This window comes from Strigops habroptila, chromosome 5 (genome assembly GCF_004027225.2).
Source record: "Strigops habroptila isolate Jane chromosome 5, bStrHab1.2.pri, whole genome shotgun sequence".
Classification (NCBI taxonomy): Eukaryota; Metazoa; Chordata; class Aves; order Psittaciformes; family Psittacidae; genus Strigops; species Strigops habroptila.
Window position 1 is genome coordinate 45,912,161 of NC_044281.2, and position 7,500 is coordinate 45,919,660.

At 38.6% G+C, this 7,500-nt stretch overlaps 1 protein-coding gene and 1 long non-coding RNA gene across 3 annotated transcripts in view; both read left to right on the top strand.

Moving 5' to 3' along the window:
- The window catches only part of LOC115608586, a 20,295-nt gene extending 19,525 nt beyond the window's left edge, over nt 1-770 (top strand). The window contains exon 3 of the long non-coding RNA XR_003991591.1: nt 728-770. This is a non-coding gene — a long non-coding RNA (uncharacterized LOC115608586). The remainder of the gene's footprint in view (nt 1-727) is intronic.
- Nucleotides 1-7,500, top strand: part of ZEB2 (zinc finger E-box binding homeobox 2) — a 115,935-nt gene that overhangs the window by 74,265 nt on the left and 34,170 nt on the right. The window lies entirely within an intron of this gene.

Sequence of the window (7,500 nt, forward strand, 5' to 3'; positions counted from 1 at the left end):
CTAGTAAGTACTTCCCACTTGGAATTACTGCTGCAGCTGAAGTTTTGTAGTAATAGGGATTTATCCTGTACATCAAAGGATGCTTGCCTCTGATGCCACTTTTGTCCATTTACAGAGGATCTTTCCATTCACTTTGGGTAACCCAGGTGCCACTTTTGTATAAAAAGTGTGTTCTGTGATATTTTATAACTTCTCCTGGCCATTGTGTGGATGTTAAGACAGTGTACTCAGTGGTCCACCATTTGAATTATGTCTGTAAATATAGATTTACATAGCACATAATGACAGCTTTGAAGACTGAGTCTCATTTGACAGTCTTAAACGATTTCAGGAAACATTTCTTTGGAATTTTTCAGTAATAAAATTTTCAGCCTACAATATTTGGGTAATTCTACCTTTCCTCCCACCTGCTTATCTAATAGTTATTAAATATATGCAACAACTCCTCTGCCATTGTGTTAGCAGTGGATTTGACTTCTTTGAGAATGAAGTTGACTTGTTTGACAAGAACATACAAACTACTTATCCACAACCACTCAGCCAACATCCCAGTGTTTTTCTGACCAGAAGGAAAAAAAAAAAAATTGCTTTCTTGCTCTACATTTACTTGGTGTGAGTAAGAGTTGATTTTTTTTTTCCCTTTGTTTTTTTTTCCTCACCTACAAAATACATCCTAGGTGAATAATAATTGTAGGACAATTTGATTTTTACCTATGAAGTCCCCTAGCTGAAGGCTCCCCTCGCAGGTACTCATACTTCCCTCATAAACATGGGAACCTGACAAATTCTTCTACCAGCTGGAAAAGAATTATTCTACTAGCAATTATAAATTTAAATTCTTCCAAGGACATGGTGGGAGAGCTGGGTTCCTATGATATAATCATGTTCAGCTGTTGTAGCTCTACTTGGGTGTGACAGCATTGTACAGTCTGTACTGTAGGTCCTTCCCAGCAAAAGAGCGAGTTCTTAATAGGCTGATTGATAGACATGTAAGGTGGATAAATTGCAATTTATTATCTTTCAGAAAATGTCATTTCCATATATTTCAACAGAAATTATCCTTTTCTGAAGAAGTTATACTATAGCAAGACTGCCACTTTTCTCAGGACTCTTCAAGAACATGAGATCATATTCTCTAAAAAGTTTTACACAAAAATGTGTAGACCTCAGAAAACAGATTTTTATTTAGTTAAGAATATTTTCTTTCTACAGAAAAGCTAAAACCAATAATGAAAATAATAAAAGTATCTTTGGGACAAAAAATAATAGACAACAACGCACAGTTCCAGCTCCTCTTTCATCTACTCTATCCCTCATCACCAGTCACTGCAGTGAGGAAGGAAAACTATCAGACTTGGAACTGTTCTAGTCCAGTAAAAGCTTTGACTTTTATATTTTTTTCTTTTTTTTTTTTTTTTAACCCCTGCTACAGTTCTTAGGCATACTGCATAGGAATTATCACTACTACTACACTGCCAGGAAAAGGAAAGGGGGTAAAATATTCACCTCCAAAGTCAATGCTGAATAGAGCTATGCATCTGTATTTCTCTTTCAAGGACATTATCAAAACTTGTGGAGGCAAAGCCATCCACTGCAAACCATGAGGCTGTATAGATTTAAGGTAATAAAGCTGACATAACTGTCAGTCTCCAAACTGAAACCATGGTAGCCTTTTTAACTAAAGAGAAAGTTATTTTTTCTTTTCTGAAGAGGCTTCTTCTTCAAAGACCCTATTGATAGGAAGGTAGAAGGAAACCTGACATCGGTTTGGATTCTTCCCAGCCTACCTTCAGGCATCTATTTCTACTGCTTCTTTCATGGAGGCACTCAAGTCTTAGTGTGACAATTTAAAAAATATGAAGCCTCTGGGCTATTATGAATTTCTATCCCCAGAGAGAAACACAGCACAAATCTGACACACTAGAAGACTCAGAGGAATGGTCTATTTTCTATCATTTTGAGACGGTCAGCTTGAGACTGAAGGTGATATTGTTTTGGGGTACCCACATCAGTTTTCACAATGGGTAACTCCGAACTGCGTTGGAGTACTTGTGGGGATTTCAGAAAAACAGGGAAATGAGGAAAGAGGTATAAAGATGAGAGTGAGAAATAGGAAAGAGGGGAATGATGGAGGATATGTTGGCAGATGTCAATGGACAGCTTGGGTGATTCTGTGGATGACATGTGTTTTCCAGACAGAACAATGGCATCCAAACTGCTAATCAGAACACAGGGTTGGCTCAATCTCTCTGCTGTAAATCTTGCATTCTTCTGTCTTTTCTGTAGCCAGATTTTTCAGTCAGTCATTCAGTCAGTCAATAGAAAAAGTAGACCAAATTCTGTAGTTATCTGGAGCCTTTTTCATAGACTCATAGAATGGTTTGATTTGGAAGGGACCTTAAAGATCATCTAGTTTCAACCCCTCTGCCATGGGCAGGGGCACCTTTCACTAGACCAGGTTGCTCAAAACCCCATCCAAATTGGCCTTGAAGTCAATTAATTATTGAATAATTATTGAAGTCAATGAAGTGGTTTAAAATTACTGTGAAAGTAAAAGGATGGTAATTGAGCCAAAATGCAAATATGAAAATACTTGTGATTCCTCCTATGTAGGATTTCTCCTGTATAAACTCCAAGTAAATGTTGTGAACTAGAGACTCTGCAGCCACATCCATTCTTTTTTTCTAGTTCTGCCACACCTAGAATATGGGAAAAAACACATGGATTTTGAAAAATGAAAAAGACTATTTTGTGCCTATTAACCAGGAGCAGGACTCAAACTGTAATAAATGGCATTAAATCTGGGAGAGCCCCTCACTAGTGCTCACAACTGTTCATCCATCATTTCTTATTCACTTGTCTTTTCAGTCCTCAGAAAGATTAGGCTATTATTTTTAAACTATATCAGTAGGATAACTTCAAGAATAGTCCTGTTCTTTATGTCTAAAGAATGAGAAAAGCGAATTTTTTGCAGGGAAAGAGAAGTGCTAACATATTAAGCTGCACTATTATGGAAAGATTTTTTTTTCCTGCCATTTGATTCCTCATAAGGGAATGTATTTGCAATTTCTTAAGACTCATGTGATGTGTCCTTAAATACTTAAAAATAATCAAAATTAGATCAAGGATACACTTAAGCAACAAAAATGTTTTCTTGAACATCATGAACATTAGAGTCACACCAACTCCATTCTCTTAAAGGGCAACGAAGCTGCTGAAGGGTCTAGAGAATAAGTCTTATGTGGAATGGTTGAGAGAACTGGGGTTGTTTAATCGGAAGAGAAGGCTCAGGGGGGACCTTATTGCTCTCTACAACTACCTGAAAAGAGGTAGTTGTGAGGCGGGGTTTGGTCTCTTCTCCCAAGTAACAAGTGACAGGACAAGAGGTAACAGCCTCAAGCTGCACCAGGGGAGGTTTAGATTGCATATTGGGAAAAATGTGTTCACAGAGAGAGTGATCAGGTATTGGAACAAGCCGCCCAGGGAAGTGGTGGAATCACTGTCCCTGGAAGTGTTCAAAAACTGTGTAGATGAGGCCCTCAGTGGCACGGTTTAGTGGTGGTCTTGGCAGTCAGTCCTGGGGTAATGGTTGGACGTGATGATCTTAAAGGCCTTTTCCAACCTAGTTGATTTTATGATTCTATTTCAAGCAAAAAATGAAGGTATATTGTCTTCCTCTAGGCTATGCTTTTGTTTCTCCTGTGAACAAGCTCTATGATCTACTGTGAGAAAATGCTATCTTGAAGGATAAATAAATAATCAATTATTTATATTTCTAAAAGCATTCAGCTGTGCTCTTAATGCTGTGTAACCACTTAAAAGTGCGTATTCAGCAGAGAAATTCCAGTCTGGGAATCTAGTGTATGTGATCTAATCAACACCCTCAAGATTCGTAGGAAGACAAATCTGCGCTTGGTCATCAGCATCCAATAGCTGGCTTATCACTTCAATGCAGAGACAGCCATAATGATAGCAGAGGTTGGTTGACCACACAATTGCCAAAATTAATGTCTCCCACTCAAGATATATAAACCTTGATGCATCCCAATTCTGCTAATTGTCATTAGCAGAAACAAGGAAACAAACACTTCCTGAGAAGAGAAGCCAAGAGAGCCAAGACCCTCACTAATGTGTAGTATGTCTCACCTGACATTGCAACTTGGGTAACAAACTCAGGACTTTAGCTAAAAATATAAATAGAAAAAATATAATTTACCTACATGATACAGGAGCGTTGCTTATTATTGGAGTTCAAAATAGTATCACAGTCTCTTATTGAAGCCTGTAGTGGGTTTGTTATTGCGGTTCAAAATAGTATCATAATCTCTTCTTGAAGTCTGTAATGGGTTTAACTATTTTAACTAAACACATACTCCATAGCACTTATGTGCAAAAGCAATCTGGCAGGTGAGACACAGGCCTAAGCATTGACTTTTAGGCTTCAGGACCAAGCAACTCTTGAGGTGTGCATTTCAGATTTTTCCGCCCTGCTAATATAAGATCTTAAGGACAGTTGATGTCCTGCCTGTTGGCAAAATTTTGTCTTTTGAATCCTAAGTCGTCTTATTTGTGGAGTTTACATGTTGATGGTACCTCCTATTAGAATCACCATTCCCATACCTTTTATGGTTACCTGGAAAATTTCTAAAAATGTATTTTTATTACCAATGCACCTTCCCTGAGAACAGTGTTTATTCTGGTGGGAACAGAGTGGGTGTACCCTAAGCTTTCTGTCATATCACTTGTATTGTCCTCATTTCTCTCAGGATGAGAGACACTCATTAGTAATAGAACAGAGGAGATAATCACACACACACAAAAAGCAGGTAAGGTCTCTTCTGTTTAGAGTCTGCAGATGACAAAAGCAAGAAAATGCAAGGCTAATGCTATTACTTCATTCTTAGATTTTATTATTTAGACTTACTGTGCTGCACAGTGTTGTGGCAATTACAGGATTCTGTTATATACAGAGTAAGAAAGTATTAAAAAAAACCCCATACTCTATCTGCAAGATTTGCCCACATGTGAGTCTTTTGCCCTAAATCCTTTGCATACACCAAGCTAGAATACATGGTCATGGCTTGGGAATGTCCAAGAACCAGTTGGAAGAAACCAGTTTCTTCTCTCCTGTTTCCAGGCTTGGCCAGACTGCAGGGTGCTCCTGAGCCTCCTCCCATGGTTTCTCCTCTGGTCACCCCACCAGCCACTCCTGGCCAGGGCTGTCCGCATGTAGATAGGTCATGATGAGTGTGCAATTCTTCACATGGGGTTGAAACAGAGTTTTCATCATCCATCAAGAAAAGCATATTTTCGTACTTACGTGGACGCTTTCATTTCAGCTCGCTTGGAGAATTAATTGCCATCATTGAAAAACCACTTACATGTTACAAAAAAACCAGGGAGTGATATGACTGGTGATCTGGCTATGTAGCACACCTGAAATGGCAGGGGGGTTCTCAAAATGTTAACTTCGATGCCTTGGCCAAGTCTATGCAGAATGGCCCAGAGCAGCAGGAACCCAGCTGTCCCCGTCCCGTGGCATGACACACACTGCCTTTCCCATCCCTCGTTCTGTAGTGAGCCGTTTGCATAAATTCCTTGCAGATCAGGGAGAAAATTGATCCTCTACTTTTCAGTTCCCTTCTTTTACTGGTTGTCACAACCTTAACAGTACTTGACATCAATGGGAGTTACATTGTGGATTGGGGGCAGTGTTTGGCCCTTAAGCATAGTTTTTGCATGTTAATACATTAGCAACTGATGTCTTATTTGCTCAGTAACTGACAGAATAATGTACAGAAAGCACATAAGTATGAAAAGGGGCTAGTTAGGTAATGTTGAGCAGAACATCCTCAAGACAACACTGCAATCACTGTATTTCAAATGTCAGGTTAATTATTATCAACATTTAAATGTTAGTGTGGGCCATTTTTAATAGTGAGACTTTTTTCAGCAGGTACCATTATGGGAAGAAAATGTCACATGCAGTTCTGCCATTTCATTGTTCAAAAAAGTACATAAAACAAGGAAATTCTTTCTAGAGACAGCAAAAAGAACATCTTGTTTGTTTAAATCTGACTGCAAAATTAATCTGTCTGATGATAATATTTGGGGTATAATTTATTTTAAGGAGGCATGGAGAAGGTTTGCTAGAATAAAACTATTTCAACTGAAAATAATGCTTGTCGGAGCTAAAGACAGACCCTTTTACAGATAGGGTTTTTTTTAGATTTATACTTGTGTGAATCCCAGTTGTTCTGGATGCAGTTGAAGTCTGAGTCTGAGCTACCAGAGTGTACTCTCTGGTAATCCCTTTACATAAAACGAAACTTGAATATGATTCAGCACAAAATGGAACGCAATGCCAATAATTCAGATACTCCTCCTCTGTTCTGGTCCATCCCCCACCATGTAAACACAGCATTAAATGGCAAATACCACTGTAGTCTGGGACAGTACCTGTGTGTAATTTTGAGCATGCTTTGCTACTGCAACTGTTACACAGAATTATCATTAATTCCTGTGAAGTTTTGCATAGCAGCACTGGTCTCAACATATATTACTGCCCTTTAGTTGGCTTTTTGTTACACCTTGGAGTCAGCTGTAAAATGCGTGTCTGTTTTGAGCCAGCCATCAGAGTGTTTTCCCTCCTGTTCGTTGAGTTGCAGGGAGGACTTCTTTGGGTTCTTCTCTATGGACTTGAAGTAACTTGTTTTCTTGCCATCTCTATAACTCCATCGCATGTGCAGATTTTGAGCAAAGCTTGAAGTCTCTTGCTTGACCTAGTGGAAAGAACAGAGTCTGATGTTAGGATGCATTGTGTAGGAGGACTTTCATTTCTCGACACTGAATACAACTTTATGCATCATAACTGCAAAAACAGTAATCAGCTTGAAATACATTAAGTGCGCCTTGCACAGTGACCCACATTTAAAGAATTTTTAATAATATTTATTTAAAAAAATATACCCTTTTTGTTTTCCTGTAAAGGCAGAACAAGACTGCTGAGGTATGTTTGTGTTGATGGTGGTGACAACAGTTAACTTCCGAAAATTGGAAAGAAAAGGCTGTGATGATATTATATTAAATTTCACCTTGTGAGGCTGGGTTTTTTTTTATATTCCTGTGTCTGATTTGACACACAGAAACAGCAAACTCATGCAGTTAGTCACCAAACTTTGCAGAAGTCTGAAGAAAAGAAAAATCCCCTGGCATGAGCATTGGTGAAACACACGTAATTAGTGTGCAGAAAGATCCCCACAGCCTTGTTTTACCCATGTAAATAATTATTGCTGCTGTTTAAAATTGTTTTACCTGTATGATGAATTACGTCAAGGGACTGTGTTGTGGACACGAGCATCCTTGGCTAATGCAGCTCTGCAAAAGATGGCAGAGGGCTTCTGTAAATGAAGTTGACAGCAGTTATTTATTTAGTTTAAAAGTATTTACTACTATTTGTGAGAGAGAACCCTAAAGGTTGCAAAGTATTGTTGGCCTGTG